The 24393-nt window shown below is 36.5% G+C and overlaps 1 pseudogene across 1 annotated transcript in view; it reads right to left on the reverse strand.

Annotated features, from left to right (window-relative positions):
* The window catches only part of LOC309959879 (pre-B-cell leukemia transcription factor 2-like), a 49609-nt pseudogene extending 25567 nt beyond the window's left edge, over positions 1 to 24042 (reverse strand). The window contains exons 1-2 of the transcript in view: positions 24017 to 24042; positions 21985 to 23043 (exon numbers count right to left, since the gene is read on the reverse strand). The product of the transcript in view is annotated as a pre-B-cell leukemia transcription factor 2-like (transcript). The remainder of the gene's footprint in view (positions 1 to 21984; positions 23044 to 24016) is intronic.
* Between the last annotated feature and the right edge of the window lie 351 nt (positions 24043 to 24393).

Genomic DNA, 24393 nt, shown 5'->3' on the forward strand with positions numbered 1-24393 from the left:
TACCTCGCTACATGTGGCATCCCTCATTTTAGAAAGCCATCTATCTCCTTCCCTTACCTAAGTTGCCATCTGGTCAGCTTATTGATGGAGATTGTTGTTTTTATATGAAATCCAATTGATGCTTAACAGAAGCCAGTTGTTTTACATGTCTTCAATTAAAATTAGATATCATTCAGATGTGAGAAATTAAAAAAAAAACTGCTCTAGCTCCCTTTAGATGGTGAAACAATGAAAAGCAAAATCTCAGTTGTAGGGAGTATTTAAATTGTCCCCATATGCATAACCAGAATATAGTAAAATAGAAGGGTGAGCTTCACTTTTGTTAACTTAAATTGTACCCTTTCCCTAGGAGAAGTCAAGATCATGTGTCATTTTGGAGAATGGAGGAAATTAAGTCACATTAACACAGCCCAATATCATTTAACTATCTACACAGTGGCCAATGCCAGGCCCTACCACAAAGGCTTGGTCACTAAGCATAACAACAATATGATAAATGTTGGTTAAATGAATAAGAGAGTCAATGGAACATGGCAATATTTTTCAAAAAATAAAGATTACATATGCCTTTTGAGATTACGGTTAACATTTTGTGAATAATGTGCATTTGATAAGAAATAAATCTTATTTTTAGATCCTTTTCTCTTACAGACTGGAAAAAAAAATCCGTGGAGGATTGGTAGGCAAGCACTACTGTACACTAGTTACTTCAACGGCTTTAGAATTCAAGAGAACCTGGGTAGAATAACTGTCATCTATTAGCTATTAACCTTAATCTAAGTCTCTTTCTTCATCTATATTATGTTCATAATATCTATCTGGTAAATTTTTAGCTAAAGGTTAAAATGTGTTTGTAAAGCTACTTATATCATTGCCTGGCACATAGTAAACACTGGAGGGGGCTTTTAAGCAGAAAAAAATGCTCACAGAACATTTGCTTATTCTTAAATAAAAGCTTTTGATGAGAGGTCAGGGTAGGTGGGGAATTGAAATTAAAAACAAAATAAGATTTATTTCTCCTAAAAGATGTAGCAACTATAGCAACTGATACATAATGGAAATAATCTCATATTCTAGGTGGAATATGCCATTTTCTTCTGAAATATGTTCACTGTGATCATTTTTTCCTTTATTGTTAAAGTTGCAATGATCATTTGAAATGGCAGATTCCGGGATGTGAACACAGTGAAATAAATGTTTACATGTCACTCTAAGCATGAAGGTAATTGGGTTGTATTTATGAAAGAATTAGGCGTGATTATTTTACTTCGGAATGTATTAACATACATTCAATAATAGATATGGTACCTATATCCCCAAGTTTTTCCCCCTAAAACCTGTAATTCCATCACAGGCTTTTTGTTTTCTTTCTTTGAAACTGACTTCATATACTTTCAGTAACTTTTCTTTCCTTGCATTGGTTCTACTTGCATTCAAATATTTTAGGTTCATCTCATGAATCCACTCTGAGGTATCTTCTTAAAAGCATTGATAAAAGTGCCTACTCTTGACTTTTCCATTTGATTAATAGAAAATAATTATCTCACTCTCTCTCGTGCAGTTTGGTTAATTAACTGATATAGGCAGCACAAATAATTTCTACAGTAGTGTACTTATTGTTTTAAGAATTATGTGAAAATTAGTCTCTTACTACATGATTAGATTTTCAGATCTGGTAATGAACAAAAATAGTCTTTCTGTGCCATCTTTTAATGTGTTTTTAATCACCAGCTAAACAACAAAGAAATGTCTTTTAAAATAATTAAGACTACATATCGAGTCTCCATAGGATGTCAACAATAAAGGGGTTAATGAAGCATCCAATCATCATGGAAATAATCGAAAAATGTCTTGCCTTAAACAACCCAAAGCAATTTCTGCAATCTAAATGCATCTGTGCTGGAATAATTTCCATAGCATCAGAACATTTTTCATCCTGCAGAGATTCAAAGATGAAAAAGAGGAAAGCTTACAAATGATGGCAACCGCCTATGTAAGTGGAGCCAAATATTTAAATGAAAAATCTGTCAAAAAAGCCAAGCTATTACAGTTTCACAAACCAAGCTAAACATCATGGCATGACCTCAGTCGTGGCATCATTTAGAACTATGAAAGAATATTACAATGAGAGATTTCCATTTACACATTGTACATAGCTTCTCAGCATATTAATAAAATCGCCGCTACGTGTTAAAGCAATAGATGCTTTTTTTTCACTCTTTATAATCCACGATCAGTTCAAGGGTCAAATCAAATACCAATTCATTGCATCTTTGTGAACATCTCACTCATAGACATGATTGGAAATAACATATACCCTAAATCAAATGAAATGAATGTGTATTTAAATCATCTGAAGACAGAAATGGCAAGAATAAAAATAATGATACTACATAGAATTTTCTGTGTAATTACTTCAACAACTCAGTATGTTCTATTCATCTACAAGCTATAGTACAAAAGTACAGTATTTGGAAGCTGAGTTCAAGTACTTACTAGCTTATTATTGAGCATATTGTTTAGCCAACTGTCAATAGGAATTAGGCTCAGAGAGATCAGGAATTACAACAAACTTATTTGCTTTTATATCCCTAATTTATTTACTAGCAAATTATATTAGCAGAATAGTGTTCAATGTGCATTTGCTAAAATAATGAATGTATATAGAATCTCTCTGATCTTTGGTTTTCTTCAGTTCTGTTAAATGGGAGCGATAATGCATGTGCTGCTGTATGAATTAATGGCAGTGTACATACTGCAAATAAAAATATAATAGGCACGTAATACATGTTCATTAAATGGTATTATTGTAAAAAAGGCTTACAAAAATATATTACACGGTTTCTTAAGAAAAGAGGATTTGTTTTTGGCCATTAAGTGGTATACTTGCCATGAATGTTATCTTGAAGTATAAATTTATATGTGTCTATTGATCACTATTTAGATGAAGAAATAAGGTCATATAGCAATCTAAATATAGACCTTTTTTGGCTTCTTTGGTTGTATAGACTGGAGACACTTCAGACTCCTTATGTAATAATTTCTAAAAAGGCTTTTTTATGCTCTCCATGTTATAAAAATTGTACTTTAGTTCTAGTCTCATTTGTTTTCTTGCTATTTGAATGAGGTTTGGTATAATCTCCACTTATTATCAGGAGAGAACTAGAGAACAATTAAACATGGAGACAGAGGCTGTTTCTATTTAATGTGACTAAAATCAACATGGGAAACCAATTCACAGATCCAAATGATTGTTTTTCCCTTATAAGTGAGTTGTTTTGGCTGAGAATATAAATGTTCTACTCCATAGACTTGGTGCCAGTCAGCTTGGATTTATACTGAGAATGGAATCCAGATTTCTCACAAAGGCTGTTTCCATAGAGCCAAGAATGAAATGAAGAGGGGCCGTTTCCTTGTAAATAGTTAGAGAAACAGAATAATTGTTATAAAATTGTTGGTAACAACGTAGGAAATGTGCAGCATACACGGCTTAGATACATGATTCCATTTCAAAATTAGTCCAAATTATATACTTTCTACCTGATAATATTCTCAGCTTTGATAATGCTCAGAACTCATGGGGATCATTGGCATTTTGTAGAATGTAGTAAATTGATTCATTTTAAAGAAGCAGTGGAAACCAAGAAATTATTACATGAATATACTCCTTCTGCAAACCCACAACGAAACATCTGGGCTCAGATTTGCATTGGGGGGAATATATTTTATGTTCCTGGCTTTCAGATGAACATTTTCCCATATTTTAATGTTTCTGAAAACAAGAAACAGAGTTGACAATCACCTCTAGGGGTTGGATTTTCTATCACTACTTACATTCATATTCTCAGAGTTGGTATTCAAGTTGCTCACAGCAGTAAATTCTCATCAACAATGTCTGATGAGTTTAATTATTAAGCGTTCAGGTTATTCTTATCATATACTTTAATAGGTGAATTATAATTTTATTAAATTATTTTAAAGCACACTATGAATGCAAAATGGAATTATTAATAATAAAACAAGTTATGAAATAAAAGCTTAAAATACAGCTTCAACAATTCATATTTTACAAGGCTTAAGAAGAATTAAAGTAATTGTTCTGAATAGAATTTAGGATTAAAATATTACTTCTTTACACTCAATTATCTTTATTTAAAACACTCTACTCATTTCCTAATATATATTGAAAAATACATTGTATTATATTTTCATATTTCCAACATATTTAGATATAGCTGATCTCTTTTAGTTTTTTCAGGGCTTATACCTTAGTTAAACCAACCCCAAATTAATTCAATTGATGTATCTGTAGTTTGCTAAGTTATAAGGTCTGAAAATAATTCACTGCATAGATAGCTGTAGGTGTTAAATATTAACTGACATGACGTAACAGGCATTTCATCAAAGATTTTTTTAATACTTTTAATGAGTTACTGAAGAATCGTAACATATAATTATAATGTTTACAAGCTTTAAGCAGTAATTAGAACATATATAAGATTTAATGGTGGATATTATATTGAATTGGGAATACGCTATGATTATCAGAGATTTTTGAACATTCAAATTTATAAAAGCTATTAGTTGTGCATGTTCTCTAACATATATATGTGTGTGTATGTTTATATTATATATATATATTTCTGATTGGCAAACAATAAAAAAGGTTTAAGAGAGAAACATTTGCTAAATGTTTCCATTAAATAATTAGCAAATAGAAAGTAAATATTTCTGTAATTTTTTAGTAATGGCACAATTGTTTCATTATAGCCATTTTAAAATCTTTGTAAAACAAGTGTATACCCTCTAGCCCAAGACTCAATAATGAAAATTTTGAATTGTTGACTAGATTGCTGCAAACTGGAACAGATCTTTTGGTGTGAAAAAGTAAATTATCATTGGGGAAACTTTTGAAATCTAAAATTATCATAAAATATCTTAATACCAGAGAAGGTAAAATATTCTATATGGGAGATAGTAGAGCACAAAGGCTAGAAACATGGGCTCTGATGATCAACTGCCTTTGGACTTTGTACAGTTTATTCATCTACCTTCCAGTTTCCTTATCTGTAAAACCATGGTAATAATAGAATCTAGCTCATAGGACACTTCTGAAAACTGTACATTAGAAAAGTGCTAGATACACTGTAAATGACTAATAAATGCCAGCCATTGTTATTATCTTGATAATGTATCCTTCACATCTAAATTCTAACATTCCTAGTACTAACGTCACTTATCTTTGTTCAGTGATGATGACAATGAGTGGAAACAGCAGCACATGCTCCAGCCTTCTAGGTTGTTATAAGAATCAATAGATAAAACTCTCTTTGAATTTAACATCCTATTGTGTAAATATTAACTGGGCAATTTAAATTTAATTCATATTTCAATTTTTTTCTGTTTATTATCTGGTTGCCTAACACCCCCTCCCCACCACACACACACACACACACACACACACACACACACACAAGACCAAAAGACAAATAGCAAAAAGGAACAAAGATCTACAGAAGACTTGCATCCTGATATAAATAAACAAGAGTTATGTCTATTTCTCTAGAATATTTGCTATTACAGTATCTGAAATGTAAGTTCAGAAACTGGTGGATTATAAACCATTGTGATCATCACTCTTTTCAAATACCTATTGATTTTAGTTCTTGACTTTTAATTTTTCCGTTACTTAAAGAGTTTTATATCTGACAAAATTAAAGTTTGACATGTTAGCATTAGAACATAACTTAGAATCATCTTTTATATGTTTAAAGTAACTACTTATTTGAACACAATAATAAAGTAATGGAGGAATAGCCACATAAGAATCCTTTTGAGAAAAAGTAAATAAAGGCTGGGGGCAACTAGTCACCATATTTTCTGCGTGTCTAACAGTGAGCCACTTCTTGTAACAATAGAACTCCTGAGTATTCAAGAGACTTCAAAATGTTGAGCCAAAAGCATGTGTTGTAGAATGGTCCTTTCATGCCTTTGATGTACAAAGCAAATCAGCCTGAAATCATCAGAGAATTGCCATGACAGGGGTTGGACAAATCTCAGTATGATCAAAGCATTCCAAGCCAATGACATTTGAAAGGAATTAAAGCTTTCTCCACTGAGATTTAGCCATCTTCTAAACAGAATAAACCTAAGAATGCTAAGATGGATGGGTATGTTAAGTATAGCTAGCACTCCTCCAAACCATCAGGATGGTGTTTCATTTATTAAAGCAGTGTGCACCATGCCTATCTGCATACTATGGAACTGTTTGAGGAAAAGCTTTCATTGCTCTTTTTTGGTCTTCATAATATAGTCCAAAATGAGAAATTACTCACTGAAAATATTATTTAATTTATTTGTCATATTGTAGATAAGGGATATATTGTAGATATATTGTAGATAAGGCAATTTTAAAAAGAGTTATTGAGAATTGATCTTTTATTTCTACTGATGCAAAAAGTCTGTTAAACTAATGCAACTGTAATAAGAACAGCTATAATGAAATTTAATGCCTTAACATGTTTTAATGATTCATATGACAGTTATTACTTATCTGGGAGGGTAAGTGAAGTGCTAATATATATTGTTATCCCTGACATGAACAAAGGTTAAAAGGACGGATCATAAATTCAAAGCTTGCTTTTGCTTTGCAAAGCACATCTTCAAGTATTGTATTCTCTAATATTCTGAAACACCATTCATTGAGAGAAACTAATTGAAATATTCTTTGCATAGAACCATGTTGATTGTTTTAGAAATGTTAAACAAGGAGTATTATATAAAATGGCTCTGAGAACTACTTGATTTTACACATTCAAGAATAATTATGTAAGGTAATAAGCTTGTTCTAATTTAGTTTTGTAGATGGTCGTCCACTGAAGGCAAGTAGATTTTGTATAAAGCCCATATAGGAGAATTTCATTTTGATATATTTAGGTAGCTCTGTGCCTATTGGAATAGAGCTAAACAGTTACATGTATTTATACCATTCACCATGCTTATAGCATTTGTTAAACATATTGTTGAGGATTTACTGTGAAAAACATTATGGGCGTTCTAAAATAAACAATGTGTAATCCACACCTCAAGAAGCTTGTATTAGGGTGGGGAAGATAGGCATATAATTAGTCCTATGGCATGGCAGAAGACCCTAGAGAATTATGTGGCTTGAGTATATTCTTTTTTAGAAGTAGGAGGCATAACAGGAGAAAAATAGTGATCGGTACCAAAAATATGTGAGGCCTCCCATGTTCCGGGTACTTTTATTCTAAAACACCACAACAGATGAAAATACACGGACACCACATACAGGCACGCACACGCACACGCACACGCACACACACACACACACACACACACACAAGGCTGACGTTTTTAAGGCATGGTAAAGGCTTTGAAAACCATAGCACATTGTGTAGAATGTGGGATGGCATCATGTTACTATCCCAGAACCAAGAGTCTGCCTTTTTTGATCTAAATTTTATCTTTGCCACTTTCTGTGGAAGCTTGGAAAATAAAAGACAACAGTACTTAACTCATGGACTTATTGTGAGGATCTAATGAGATAATGTATACACAACTTGATAGATATTGTCTCCAGTGAACATTTGCCATTATCCTTAATATTCTTAATATTGCTACTATTATATTTTCAGGTCAATAAGTTTTCCTGTTATCTTTCTTTATTCATTTTAGATTTGGGCTTTGATAGACAATATTTTCTAAAGAAATATTAGTCTATTATGTCTGATGGGTCAAGTAAAGTGACAATGGAGCTTGAGCTGGTGACCAGATTTCTAGATAGAAATCCCTTCCTCTAAGTTTCAGTGTCCTCATGAGTAAAGTAGAGGTAGTCATATTGTGAGTACTAGCATCTCCACACTACTTACTCTTCTAATGATAGCCAATCATTTGGATGTTATTTTTTATTTTTTTGCAGTACGCGGGCCTCTCACTGCTCTGGCCTCTCCTGTTGCAGAGCACAGGCTCCGGACGCGCAGGCTCAGCGGCCATGGCTCACGGGCCCAGCCGCTCCGCGGCATGTGGGATCTTCCCGGACCGGGGCACGAACCCGTGTCCCCTGCATTGGCAGGCGGACTCTCAACCACTGCGCCACCAGGGAAGCCCCGCAAGCAACTCTTAAACGTTTTCTAATATTCAAATGTGAATATTAAATATACCTACTTCTTAGAATTTCATGAAGCAACGTGTGCAAAGAGGAAGCATCCTGCTTCACACATTCGTGTAATTTCAATAAATGTTAGCTTTGCTAACTATAATAGATATTTCAGATTGGGGGAATGATTTATAAATATTTAGGACTGAACTGAAGTTCTTAATTTGCATTTAACCATTTAGGCTGATATTTGAAATATCTAACAAAAAGTCTAGCTCTTCCCCCTCCTCTTGGTCTCAGACAATCCTCTTTTATAGAATTTCTTTTTTCTAGAGATTTACTACAACTGAAATGCTATTTTTCATTAATTTCCCAGAAACTAACTGAAGTCAATGTATAGGAACTAACTTTAGTTAATTATTGACTGGCCACATTTCAAACGTGGTCCCAAATAGAAAGAATGTGCCTCTCATTCTCTGAAGTGTACATTTTCATACGTACAATACACTTCCCAGAGAGAAGTTAAAACAGACCAAGAAATAGCAATGGCACTGTGCCTCCAGCATTTTAATATAAACATCCCATGAAAATGAGCACTGGTGAATTAACAATGGAGTAGAAAATTTCTGGGCACCTGCCCCAGCCCAATTACAACTTTTAAGAAATTTCTACTCCCCCCCTTCACCTCGACACATTTGGACTACGTGAGCTCATCTCCCTGACCAAAATCAATTGAGTAGATACCTCCCCTATAGTAGACTAATCAAGTTTTCTTTAAATGTATTTTTTGAGTTGGGTCACTGGGGTTCAAGTCACTTCGTTGGTTTTAACAAAACAAAATTCCAGTTCTGAACAATTTTATACAAGAAAAACAAAAATCAAAACAAACAAAAGGGGCTTCCCTGGTGGCGCAGTGGTTGAGAGTCCGCCTGCCGATGCAGGGGACGTGGGTTCGTGTCCTCGTCTGGGAGGATCCCACATGCCGTGGAGCGGCTGGGCCCGTGAGCCATGGCTGCTGAGCCTGCGCATCCGGAGCCTGTGCTCCGCAACGGGAGAGGCCACAGCAGTGAGAGGCCCGCGTACCGCAAAAAAAAAAAAAAAAAAAAAATTAGAGAAAGCCACTCTTCGGGGCATGGGGGCAGGAACAGGCAGAGAGAGAGTGAACCAGAGATTTGGAGTATGCCAAGGTTACTAATGACTCTGGTTCCTGGTTCCAATGCTTCTCAGTCTAAACTACGCTTATATTTAGATACAGTGAAATATTTCTGTATTTACAAAACAAATTAGTTTTATTAACATTAACCAACTGGGCTGTGTCAAATCCGTCCTTTGTCATAATTGCCATCATATTTTTATATAATTCTAGTGCTTTTACAATATTATATTTTTCCACTGAGAGATAAATGTACAACAAAAAAGAAAAGAATATGTAGGCTCGAGGGTTGCTCATAGAACCAACGTCTATGAAGCATGCCTTAAACAACTTTCTTAAACTTCACTTAAATGATAAAACTTTTGATAGGCTTCCTATTTCCAAGTCAGTTTTTAACTATGAGATCTTTAAAGCAATGTATATGGAGACATATAGCATATGACTAGAATTAATTAGGTAAGTTTCAGAATCAAACAGCTGCATGAGTCATAAAATATGTGTTAAATATTGGGAGAGTTCATAAATTTTACTTTCTAACAAGCAAACCATTTTATGGAATTATGTATAACTCTGTACAATTAAGAAATCTGCAGTTGAGTTGGTCTTCAAAAAACCAGACCATAGTTGTTTTTTTGACCTACATTTTAAAAATACGACAGCAACTTTTTTCATGGCTTTTAATTTTATTTTTCAAGGCTTTTAATTTTATTTTTCAAGAGGTAACTTGAATCAAAACATTTCCTGAAGTGTGAAATCACCTTTGCTTTTATTTGTTGTTGTTAACCAATTATACTCATATAACAAGGACTCCTCTGTCTATCCCAAGTCATGTTGGGTATTGGCCCAGTGGTTCACACGTTCGTGCTGTGAACTTATATTTTGTCCTTTTTTAAAATCAGATTACTCTATAATATAAACATAATTCTGTTTTGTTATTAGCCATGGGTAAAAGATCAATAAATTCAGTGCAATCTGCACAAAATTAGAGTTTATCAACATGTAGACACTATCTAATTTCATGGCTGGAATTGCTCTAACATTATCTCATTTGGCAATGTCCTCATGGATGAATCTATTTCATAAATTAAGGCAATTTGAAGTCAGGCTTGAGTAAGACTACTTTGACCTCGTGATATTGGGCCTTAGATTTCTCTAATTTGAATGGGATGCATTTAAGAAAATAGTCATATTTTTCTAACTGTTTTAGTGTCTTTAATTTTATATTATGTAAATTACATATGGCTGCAGCTATTAGAGGAGACAATTTAAAAGCTGAATGGCCTACTTACTTGACTCCTTAGCACTTAAACCATTTCTGCAAATAATAATACTGCCTTGCACATCCAAAAAGAATTTTGCTTTCCAACTATTTTCACACCTATCATTTGTTTATACTTTGTATATTCTTGAAAGAGAGATGGGTCACAAGGGTACTACCTCTATCTCATTATAGAGAAGACTGATCTCCAGTGAGATTAAATGATATTTGAAGGTCTCACATCTAGAGCCCTATCTTTCAGTTCTCCAAATGAAAACCTCACCAGCTCCACAGAATCAATGTAAATTTAATATGGCATTCCTTAGCCTGGCAAGTAGCGTTTGGTGGAACTGTGGAGTTTTTCTCCAAATATTTCATGGACCCATCCACTCCTCTCCATCTCTATTGTCACCTTGATTGATGTTCTCCATACTTCAACAGGCGCAAAGTTGGTCTTCCTTCTTCCATTCATGAGTTTTAAAAAATGAGTTTTTTATATGTAAATCACATGCCAAAACCCTCCTCAATAAAAGCTAAGTGACTTTCTCATGGTCACACAACTAGTCAAATGCATAGCCTGGAAAAAACCCATCTCTTCTGACTATTAGATTCCTGAATGAAAATATAAACTTCTGAAAGGTATATACTATGATGCATCACTGCAGAAACTAGCAAAGTATCTTAAGCATAATAGGTTCATCAGTAAATACTTTGATTAAATACCACCATAAGACCTTGATTAAATCAAGGTCCAGACTGAGACTAGCATCTTATTAAATCATCAATGCCTTGCCCTAGTGATATTGTGGTTATTATGAGATCAGCAAATATTAAAATATCTACAGGCTACATTTTGAGTTGCTTTCCCAGGTGCAGTTTTAAACTTGCAATCACAGGGGCAGCTTCTTAATGCACTTTCTATTTATATAATTTCCTAGTATATTTAGACAAACCTCTTTGAATAGACACATTATGAATATATAGAAGTGAAAGCAGACTTTTAGCTTTAACATTACTTCATTGATGTTCTAAGGCCGAAAAACCCCTTCAGCAATAAGGGTCCTCAGCTAGATAAGCCACTGTGTCACAGAAGGCCCCCAAACTGATCTTCCTCCATACCAGCCAGCTTCTGCCAGGCAATTCAAGAAGACAGTGCTTAAAACGACTTGCAAGTTTGACAAAAAAAGTTGGAGAAATTGATTGGTATTTAGAGTTTAGTGGTCTCCTCTGGGTATTCCTGGATTTCTGTGACTGATTTTGATGAAGTGCTTTTATTTGTCTCCCTACCCAGAGACTGCAGATGAATTTGCAACAGAGCAGCATGCCTCCTGTTTAGCTTTGTCAGGCACCACTTAGACATGTTATAATTTATTTTCCAGGAAAGATATTTCTCATGAGGGCTTCTGGCTAACACAGTTATAAAAGCAGCTGGCTACCGTTCAGCCTGTTGTCTGCTGGCAGCTGGGCTTCCCTATACAGGCTGAAAAGAAACATAACTGGAGGGGAAAGTTGTGGAATATGGGGGCCGGGACCAAACACCCTACTTATGTAGGCCTGAGTCTCCTCTTCCTGACTGCTCTGGGTGTTTAACAACTTTGTAAGCATCCTATTAAGTCTGGCAGGGAGTGCTGTTATTTCGTGTGTGTGTGTGTGTGTGTGTGTGTAGCGGAGTCGTATCTTAAACAGGCTTTGGCTTGTTTTTGTCATTATGGAGACTAGGTACTGCCCTTGAAAATACATTAACTCACCCGGCTAAATTTTTTCTAACATAGAACTTTCCAGATAGAGCTTCAGATAATTACTTTTAGAGCAACATATTTTAAAAAGCTTCAACACTGAATTCACACACTTTGTGAGGAAATGTTCATATTATTAGAGGTACGGAGGAACTGAGATGAACTGATATTAATGTTCCTTGATATACCCTCACTCTGAGGCACGTGCTGCCTCAGTGAAATAGTCAGCAAAATTCCTAAAGGATTTAACTTATTTTTTTCTTTTTGACTAGTGCAGAAACCATGTATCATCAAGTCTCAGACACTGTCAATTATAATACAGTGTTTCTTATGTACCACTGAGAAGTTAAAACTTCTGCCACATAAATAATATCGTGTTTTTTATCACGTTGAATTTGTCACTTTTAATTGAAAGAACTCTTTTAGATTAATCCGCACTTAGATTTTTATCATAGCACTCTTATACACAAAAAGGAAAATTTAATGTAAACAATCGTTTTAAGAAATTCTTAAAATTTCTTCACCCCGTATCCAATTATTCTGAATCATTCTTCAACTCTGAGTCATCAGTGGCTGAATTTTCTTACAGGGTATCATCCTGTGCCACCAAATTCACTGGTAATGAAATATTTTCTTAAAAGTGCCCCCCACTCCCCACCAGTATTGCCTCCAGGAATTTTTTCCAAATTTGCTGACACCTATTACGTAAAAATTGATGCTTCTGTTTTCTTACTTGTACCTGAAGGTGTCAACAGAAAATTCTCAGATAACAACTAGGTCTTACATTATTTCTTCATTTTATCTTCAAATGGCTTATTTACTGAAACGTCAACAGTTGTCCAGTCATGCCTCCAGGAAAAACAAAGTCCATGAACGCACAGGCAATAAAAATTATATCCCGATTTCAAGATATCATTGATCATGATGGGGGTTAAGGGTAGGCTGCCCCAAAATATGCCAAAGTGGCATATTGATTATTTTGAATTAAAGTTACTTAGGGAACAGCCAGTGCAAGAAGGACACTCTGACCCTCCACTCTGTCACCCTGAAAGCAGGAAATAAATCTCCCAGGTACCATCCCTGTACTAGGAGGTAGAGAGACATCCTTATCACCAGATATAGGGAGTTCAGGGTCGAGAAGCTTGTGTAAATAAACTCTGCATATTTTGTTCCCTAACTAGTACACAAGCCTAAGTTTCTTTGTCTTGTCAGTGCTCACAAATTTATTGTTTCTTTGTGTAACAGGTATATAAACAACCTGCTTTTGTTGCTTCTTGGGTCCTAAACCTGTGAGACCTCTGTACGTATTAAATTAAATTTTTTCCCTGTTAATCTATCTTGTATCAATTTAATTATTAGATCAGTCAAAAGAACAAAGAGGTTTAGGGGAAAAATTTCCCCTGCCAACAACTGTAGGGTATATCCATATTTTCAAGATGGGAAAATATGTATCTTAGATTTAAAAATATATGTAGAGGATGAATAGGCTGTGTGTATATGGCAATTCCACTGTGAGAAACAATGTAGAGAAGTTTCAGAGGGAAGAAGCTTATAATAGTTTGGAGTTGATTACTGTCATCATCAGAATCACCCAGGGACCTAAAAATATGGGCAATCCAACCATCTAGGAAGTAAGGACAGGGCATCAACATTTTTAATAACCAGCCCTGGGATTCTGATGTAGTCAGATTAGGGGAACACTTCTGTGGAAAGCCCGGGGTTCACTGGCTGTGTCTTGATGGCCATCACACACTTTACACAGAATGATCAGATAGCCAGGTTTTCCTGGGATGGTCCTGGTCTGTGCCTCTTGTCTTACCATGATTGTTATCAGCATACGCTTTTACTCTTAACAGTGTCCAATTTGGGGGTATTTTATAAGGTCATCTAATTTTAGGTTAATGGGCAAAAGATGTATGATCACAACTAGAAGAAACTGTTTATGTGACCTTGCTGTGAAATGTAAACAGACTCTTTGTTTAACGGCAGTTGAAACCCCACCGGTGAATTCACTATCAGGCCACTGGCTAAGAGTCCATGTTCTGAGAATTTGTCATCAAGAAAGAAAACAAAACAAAAACAAACAAACAAACAAAAACCTCTTAAGATAAATAATCTTTGCTTTGAAGACTATAAGGCCCAAACAAATGAGGACCATCTCTAACACAGCTAACTCTAGAATTACATTTGGGGAGTGTGTGGGATTTTTGACTGTGCACCTTTCACTGTTCTCATATTTATTGTTCAGAGGCTAAAATCACACCACCAGAAGTGACAGTCTCTTGTCAGATTGTGTCTGTCATTGCACTGAGGCCACTCTGGGGAATTTTCTAGATGATATATTGAGTTATCGCCTTTGGTATGGCATTCATAGTGAAATCTTCCAGCAGAGCCTCTTCCCTGATCTCAGTTTAACATTAAAATGGCACAAGAGCAAACCTTCACCTCAAAGACAGCATCAGTTCATTCCATGGAAATGAAGGGACAATTTTTAGTAAGAGCACTATCTGTACAGAGAGGAAGTAAGTTCTTTCCAACTGAATCAAAAGAGCTAAAGAGATGTAAGTTTCAGAATATCTGTGGGTCAGTTCAGAAGAACTATTCAGGAGAATTACAGAATTTCTGTACTTGTGAATTACATGATGAAACAGTTTGTGAACAAATTGTCATTTAATAGTAGATATCATTTAACCTCTATTAGACAATTATTTTGGAAATACATGAAAGCAATTTCTGCTTAGATGAGGGTGATAACTGTTTTAACCACACAAATCATTTGGTAACCCACATGTTGTGCATTAGAGAATAATGAAATATTAAAAGCACTTGTTCTGTGTCTGCCTCCTTTGGCTGACATAGGACTAGTGGTTGAAAGTTATGAGTAAATAGATTTTGGATCCGTATGATGATGGAATTTCTAGCATTTATAACTCGTCAGAGTTGTTAGAATAATTTTCTTGTTTGGAGGTGAGGTCCCCATCTTTGGAGGAATTTGATCTAGAACAAAATTCTTAAAAGTGTGACGTGTGTACATCAGCTGCTATGGTCTGAATATGGCGTGCCACCCAAAATTCATATGTTGAAATCCTAAGCCCCAAAGATTATGGTATTAGGAGGTGGAGCACTGGGGAGGTACTTAGGTCATGAGAGCGGAATCATCATGAATGAGATTAGCGTTTTTATAGAAAAGACCTCACAGAGATCCCTAGACCTTCCACCATGTAAAGACACTGCATAACGGTGCTGACTAAGGACAAGGAAGGGGGCCTTCACCAGAGTGTGACCATGCTGGTGCCTCGATCTTGGACTTCCCAGCTTCCAGAACTTGTGAGAAACAGATATCTGTTGTTTATAAGCCACCCAGCCCATGGTATTTTGTTATACAACCTGATCAGACTAAGACACCACAAGATGTGCAAACATTTGCTGGTGAGTACAAAGAAAATATTAGAGAATATAATCCAAAAATCTTTTAAAGGTTTTAGTAATATCGAATATGTGGAATGACTCTGGTCTTTCATCAGGTCTGCAGGGCAGACCATAGGGTTTGATGTACTGTGATGCTATCCTGAGGGAAGTGTAAAGTTCTACAGGAGACTGGTGGAAACACCCTCACTCTTTTGTTCATTTTCCTCATATTGAAACACAGATGTTTATGTGAGCCATGCTAAATGAATTTATGAACTATGTTCTAAAGTTCTGAACAAAGTAACTTCCCTAAACTGATGGTATAGTTTTAAAAGATTACTGCACATAAACCACAAATTTAAGACAATACTAATAATCTAAGCCCAAGTAGGCAACAAAAACATGGGTAAGCCAACACTCGGTCTACTGTTCATTAACAACACACTTTTCCTTAACCACAATACTAGGTTTAAAAAAATCATCAGGTCTAATAAGAAATCGGTGAAAATTTTGGAATTTTCTAGGGGTCATTGGAAATATAGATGAAATTTGCTTCATCAGTGTTTATGTTGTCTTGAGATATGAGTATTAATGTTAAAATAAAGCCATCACAATTAGCAAGATTTTTTTTTTTTTTGCGGCATGCGGGCCTCTCACTGTTGTGGTCTCTCACTGTTGTGGTCTCTCCCGTTGCAGAGCACAGGCTCCAGACACGCAGGCTCAGCGGCCATGGCTCACGGGCCCAGCCGCTCCGCGGCATGTGGGATCCTTCCGGACCAGGGCACGAACCCGTGTCCCCTGCGTCGGCAGGTGGACTCTCAACCACAGCGCCACCAGGGAAGCCCAGCAAGATATTTTTAAAGTAAGCATTCAGAGTCTCCTCTGAAGTCTTTTCCTTATGAAAGACAAAAATTTTCCCTTTGAGGAAACATTCGTTTTTCCTGACACAGTAAAAATGACTGAGATATTTTGTGGCAAATGATTTGGCAACGAATTAAAATGCATTATTTTGTTTGCAAATAGTGTTGTCACATGCATTGAAAATGTTGCTGAAACTATTAAGAAATACGTATTAGGACAAACTAAGTCATTTTTGTTATACAGCTGAATAAATAAAATACATTTTTCCAGCCTTTTTTTGGTTTACATATACATTTGCTAGATAGCATTTCACATATAAAAATAACAACTAAAGCAGCTAGAAAAGAAACAATGTATCCAAAAAGCATGTCCTCAACAGTAGTAAGTGAAGGGGAAAAAAGCTTTAAGTGGGGAAGAAAAATTTTAACTGCAAGGACAACCACTAATGGAGCAGTTTATCGGACTGGAATTGAGAGCAAGATAGACAGAAAAAGAGAGCTACTGTGGAGTAAAGCTATCACTACACTTGGAAATCCATTCAATGAGTCTTAGCAGGGAAGCTATTAAAGCAAATAAGTTGAAATTAGAATAATAACAGGTGCTACAGACAGTTCAAGGAGGATAACAATAACAATAACAAAGACATACTTTGAATGACAGAGAAGCTATGGGAATCTTTTGTATTAAGTGAGGTTCACTGGTCAGCTCACTGTAAAAATAAATAAATGAATAAATAAGTAAATCAAATGCAGAGTGAAAAAAAGTATTCACCTTTTTTTAAAAACACAGCTATTAAAAGAGACAAGGGCTTCCCTGGTGGTGCAGTGGTTGAGAATCTGCCTGCCAGTGCAGGGGACACGGGTTCGAGCGCTGGTCTGGGAAGATCCCACATGCCGCGGAGCAACTGGACCAGTGAGCCACAAATACTGAGCCTGCACGTATGGAGCCTGTGCTCCGCAACAAGAGAGGCCCATGCACCGCGATGAAGAGTGGCCCCCGCTCGCCGCAACTAGAGAAAGCTCTCGCACAGAAACGAAGACCTAACACAGCCAAAAATAAATAAATAAATAAATAAATAAATAAATATATATATATATATTTTTTTTTAAAAAAAGAGAGAAAACCATTTAATTTTTTTTATGATGGCTGGCTGTCAAAACTATGCAGCTTATAAAATAATTTTGAAAAATGACCACTTAATCTTTCCCTTTGAGTCACTTTCTGCTTTAACAGGGAGTGAGAAAATCACCATTATTAAAAAAAACGTATACAAGGAAAAAGTATTTAGAAAACGAATGCTTGGAAGTGTTTTGATCATTTTGTGATTTTGTTACCAAATCAACTTTCATATGTGCACACTAAAAATGGAAACAGAATTTTCTAATCTATGCTCAAGAAAAAGTTTCAGCATATCTTGAACCCATGTGTTAAAATACACTGAATTATAAGCCTTTCCAATTTGTTTGAGAAAAACTGAGCTATATAACCAAACATAGAAATGTTACAGATAAAAATTCAATAAAAATCGTTCCATAATTAGTAGATGTGATTAAAAAGTATGCATCATGATTGAGTAATATAGTAAACACAACAAATCATGTACTTCTCCTTATACCTGTGTACTATTGAGAGTTACTATCTTTCAGTCACAAAAGTCATTAATATCACCTATAAAAATAAACTGAACTTAAAATCCAGATATTTGGTCACTGTAACATGGAGACTATATTCAGATTTTCAAAATATTTTTTAAAAAATCAATCATGTTATACTCAGTAAGAAGGTATTAATATTTTTACTGTGATAAAATAGTTTTTACACTTAATAAAAATATGTTTAAATATTTTTTAATATTTTTCATCTTTTTTCTTATTCTTAAATATAATTTACTTTATGTTTATTATTTTACTTCAGTAGCCTATACAATTGACACATTAGGAAATATATCTGACTATTAAATGCAAATTTCCTTATTGTCTTAAAGGATTTTAGGCTTAGACTCAAAAAAACAGAAAAAAAATAGATTCCAGATCAGATATCTACACAAGATATGCTAAGAAATAAAGAAACCAGACTAGCAGCCATTGGCTCATTACTTAGGTGAAGAATGTATGAGGGGAAGGTAGGAAATCCATCAAGCAGACTGTAGAGAATTCTTTTAAGGAGGGACATATTGGAAGACTAGGGCATCTTCTCTGCCTTCCTCCATGTCCTTCTCTAATCAAATATAATCAGAGATTATGAGATTCCTCTAGACTGAGGAATATAGGGGCTCAGGTCAGAAAAATTCTATAAGAGTGAGGCTGGCTAGAGAGACATGTGGTAGCCGAATGAAGATAGCATCCTCTTATAGGAATGAGTCACATTCCCACCATGGTAGACAAGATGTTTTGTCCCTCATGTCTTTGTTAGGGAGTCTTAAAATGGGCTTTACTCAAATGGGTTTCATGTAACTGTGAAGACTCTACTGGAAAGTAGGCACTGAGGGGAGGTCTAAGCAGACAGAGGGAGAACTGCCTTTATCAGCAAACTATACTTACAGAACCCTAGAGGTGGTAAGCTCCAGGGAACCTGCAAAAGTACTCCAAAAGACAAAAGATTCCATAATGTAGAAGTATTCTTCATCCAGAGAACCCTGGTAAAACTTACAATTCTCTCATGCAACACTTTGTCTGCCCTAATTTCACTTTGCTCTTCTGCCCATCCCTGGAGGACCAAGAATCAGCATAGTAGAGGAAGATGTGAAGAAGAATAAGTTGGGGGAAGAGGAGAGAAATTAACGGTGCCCCCAGTCCCTTTTCCCATTCTCACCGTTAGCTCAGCCAGCTCACTGCAGACTTTGAGTATAAGTTGGCCCAACCTGGTATAGAGGAAATTTAAGTTGGATGAGTATTAACACTATGAAACTATGATCTGGACTTTTTTTTTCCACCAAGCGATGCTATTGGTTTAAGATGAGATGGCTTTGAGGTAATAAAGCTGTCTGGAGATAGCCTCAGCAACCAGAGGGCAGACAGAAGAAGCAAGAAGAACTACAATCCTGCAGCCTGTGTAACAAAAACCACATTCACAGAAAGATAGACAAGATGAAAAGGCAGAGGGCTATGTACCAGATGAAGGAACAAGATAAAACCCCAGAAAAACAACTAAATGAAATGGACATAGGCAATCTTCCAGAAAAAGAATTCAGAATAACAATAGTGAAGATGATCCAGGACCTCGGAAGAAGAATGGAGGCAAAGATTGAGAAGATGCAAGAAATATTTAACAAAGATCTAGAAGAATTAAAGAACAAACAGAGATAAACAATACAATAACTGAAATGAAAAATACACTAGAAGGAATCAATAGCAGAATAACTGAGGCAGAAGAATGGATAAGTGACCTGGAAGACAGAATGGTGGAATTCACTGCTGTGGAACAGAATAAAGAAAAAAGAATGAAAAGAAATGAAGACAGCCTAAGAGACCTCTGGGACAACATTAAACACAACATTCACATTCTAGGGGTCCCAGAAGGAGAAGAGAGAGAGAAACGACCCGAGAAAATATTTGAAGAGATTATAGTCAAAAACTTCCCTAACATGGGAAAGGAAATAGCCACCCAAGTCCAGGAATTGCCGAGACTCCCATATAGGATAAACCCAAGGAGAAACATGCTGAGACACATAGTAATCAAATTGGCAAAAATTAAAGACAAAGAAAAATTATTGAAAGCAGCGAGGGAAAAATGACAAATAACATACAAGGGAACTCCCATAAGGTTAACAGCTGATTTCTCAGCAGAAACTCTACAAGTCAGAAGGGAGTGGCATGATATACTTAAAGTGATGAAAGGGAAGAGATTACAACCAAGATTACTCTACCCAGCAAGGACCTCATTCAGATTCGATGGAGAAATCAAAAGCTTTACAGATGAGCAAAAGCTAAGAGAATTCAGCACCACCAAACCAGCTCTACAACAGATGCTAAAGGAAATTCTCTAAGTGGGAAACACAAGAGAAGAAAAGGATCTACAAAACCAAACCCAAAACAATTAAGAAAATGGTCATAGGAACATACATATCGATAATTACCTTAAACTTGAATGGAATAAATGCTCCAACCAAAAGACACAGGCTTGTTGAATGGATACAAAAACAAGACCCATATATATGCTGTCTACAAGAGACCCACTTCAGACCTTGAGACACATACAGACTGAAAGTGAGGGAATGGAAACAGATATTCCATGCAAATGGAAATCAAAAGAAAGCTGGAGTAGCAATACTCATATCAGATAAAATAGACTTTAAAATAAAGAATGTTACAAGAGACAAGGAAGGACACTACATAATGATCAAGGGATCAATCCAAGAAGAAGATATAACAATTATAAATATATATGCACCCAACATAGGAGCACCTTAGTACATAAGGCAACTGCTAACAGTTCTAAAACAGTAACACAATAATAGGGGGGACTTTAACACTTCACTTACACCAATGGACAGATCATCCAAACAGAAAATTAATAAGGAAACACGAGCTTTAAATGACACAATAGACTTGATAGATTTAATTGATATTTATAGGACATTCCATCCAAAAACAGCAGATTACACTTTCTTCCTAAGTGCGCATGGAACATTCTCCAGGATATATCACATCTTGGGTCACAAATCAAGCCTCAGTAAATTTAAGAGAATTGAAATCATATCAAGCACCTTTTCTGACCACAATGCTATGAGATTAGAAATCAATTACAGGGAAAAAAACGTAAAAAACACAGACACATGGAGGCTAAACAATACATTACTAAATAACCAAGAGATCACTGAAGAAATCAAAGAGGAAATCAAAAAATACCTAGAGACAAATGACAATGAAAACATGATGATCCAAAACCTATGGGGTGCAGCAAAAGCAGTTCTAAGAGGGAAGTTTATAGCTACCTACCTCAAGAAACAAGAAAAATCTCAAATAAACAATCTAACTTTACACCTAAAGGAACTAGAGAAAGAAGAACAAAGAAAGCCCAAAGTTAGCAGAAGGAAAGAAATCATAAAGATCAGAGCAGAAATAAATGAAATAGAAACAAAGAAAACAATAGCAAAGATCAATAAAACTAAAACCTGCTTCTTTGAGAAGATAAACAAAATTGATAAAACATTAGCCAGACTCATCAAGAAAAAGAGGGAGAGGACTCAAATCAATAAAATTAGAAGTGAAAAAGGAGAAGTTACAACAGACACCGCAGAAATACAAAGCATCCTAAGAGACTACTGCAAGTAACTCTATGCCAATAAAATGGACAACCTGGAAGAAATGGACAAATTCTTAGAAAGGTATAACCTTCCAAGACTGACCCAGGAAGAAACAGAAAATATGAACAGACCAATCACAAGTAATAAAATTGAAACTGTGATTTAAAATCTTCTGACAAACAAAAGCCCAGGACCAGATGGCTTTACCAGCGGTCTTGATGGCCTAGATGTTTGCCTCCTCTTGGAACTTTCCAGTATTTTTCTTATAGCGCATCTGCTTGTTGCCAAACCAGTTGGGGACCTGAGAGGCAGTGATTCCGCACTTCTTGGCAAGCTCCTCCTTAGCCTCGTCACTAGGATATGAGTTACTCAGGTGGGAGTAGAAATACTCATTCGGGACCTCAGTGGCCTGTTTGCTGAAGTTACGGTTTTTTCGTCTGGTATCCAGGAACTAGAATGCAGGATCATGGCCGCCTTGCAGGGGCTCTGCTTGAGTTGCCTCTGGATGGCGCTGAACTTCCAGTGGATGACGCTCACCATGTGCTCCGTCTCCTTGGGTGCTATGAACCGCGTGCGGCTTTGCTCCCTCAGCAGTTTCAGGACGTGGGCTGTGAACTTGCTTCGTGCCTTCTCATACTTCTGCAGCTCCGAGTGGTACATGTGGCGGACCTGGGCAAGTTTGCTGCGATAGTCCAAGTGCTCGATGGGGTTGTTAGGGGACACACCTCCCCAGGAGGCTGCAGTGGTGGCAGCTGCCGACCCTGAGCCATCCCCTTTCTCGGGGTCGGCCAGAAGCATGGTGTCCAAGTGCATCAGCTGTAGGTCCACAGGCTCTTCCTCTTGGGAGTTTCGAATGCTGAGGGCGGTTTTCTCCTCTATTTCACGAAGGACGTTAATGAGAGCAGGCTTCATTTGGTGGCAGTTTAGGACGTGTTTCTTGGCCTGGGCCTCGCTCGTCCAGGCTCTGGTCGGTGATGGTCCCTACCTGCTGCAGAGTCCCCGCGACCTCCCCACACCCTGCTACCCCCACCAGGGTCTCCGCCGCGCAGAGGTTCGCCAGGGCCCCCAGGCTCCCCACCCACCAATCCAAGCCCCCGCCCCCGACCCCACCTGGTTACTTCCCTCCCAAACTCGCTGGGTGTGCTGCTTCCTCCGTCCCAATCCCCGCCCATCTCCCCCGCTCCCAGCTCTCCCCGGGGTTCATCCTGGCCCTGAAGGGAGATCTGGGGTACCGCTGGGCACCCCACAGAAGACCCCGGCCCCCGGCTGTGGAGAAAATGGAGTCAGAGAGAGAAAGGACGCCCAAGCGCAGCTGTGTGTGGACTGGGCATTTTTAATGAGGACGTTTGTCGAAACCTTGGAAATTACTGGGAAAGCTTTGAGGACCAACCTGAAATTTCAGGTCAGAGAATATAGTGGGAAAGAAGAATAAAGCTGCTTTCTTTGTACCCTATCAAATCCACCTCATTTCTTATACTTGTTCTATTTTATTTTTAGCATTAATTTCTATATAAAATCCAAGAAGTCTCATTTTATTCATACAAAGTATATATCCTTTAAGATGGGTTTTATCACTCACTCCAAACCCATCACCAATAATAAACCCAAAACAGATGACAGGGAAGATGTTCTCTACCTCAATTTCAGATCTAACAACCACCTAGTCACCTACATAAAACATCTAGGAGACAGGGCTGCCTCTTTCCTCTCCTTCATTCTTTACATCTAGCCAGTCAACAAATGTGGTTAGGTATCTACAATCTGTACCTTTCATCTTATTCCTATTACAATTCAGTATCTCAACATTTCTCCCATGAATCTCTGCAGTCAACCCTAAAACTTTCTTGATCAATTTCACTCTTTCCAGGGACTTGCAAATCATCTCTCTAAATCATAAATCAAAAATGTCTTTCCTCTTTGTAAAGAATATTGATGACTGGTAGAGGGGCCACACCATTCTTCTGTTTCCACAGGAAATTAGAACATTTTGTGAGTGAAAGGGGCACAGTTACTAATTGTTCTGGAACAATAGGCAGACTAGGATGTCCAAGACAAACTACCATGTTTGGGCACTACACCCATTAACTAGAAAATAAAAGCTAATACATATAATGTGACAAGTAAGTTCCTCGGTTAGTTAACTCTTGCCTACTTCTCCAGCAAGGTCTCTCACCACTCCCTTAATTTACATTCTTAAACCAGAATGGTCTACTCTGCTGTCCAGATGAATACTACTTACTCTTTAAGGTTAAGTTCAGATGCCATTCCCTCTAGGGAACTTCTTATCTCTTCAGTCTGGTTTAGCTGCCTCTACCAGGAACTTTCACATTCCCTGTGCATGTGGCTCTAACTTTAGTTTAAAGAGGGTTTATTGTTTTGCTTTTTAATACGCATTTTTTGAAGTTTATAAAATGATATTTAAAATTTTATTACCTATTATTGTAAATTTTTATTTATTACACAGAAAAGTTGGAAAAATTTCTTAACATCTAACCTCATTAGTTTGTTTATTTCTAAAATGGGTATAATAAGAGTATGTACATCTTAAAGTTGTGAGCTTGTAATATATGTAAATGGATTTGTATACCACTTTGAACTGTTGTTATTTAATAATAT

Source organism: Leucopleurus acutus (assembly GCF_964270905.1).
Source record: "Leucopleurus acutus genome assembly, chromosome: 3".
Lineage (NCBI taxonomy): Eukaryota > Metazoa > Chordata > Mammalia > Artiodactyla > Delphinidae > Leucopleurus > Leucopleurus acutus.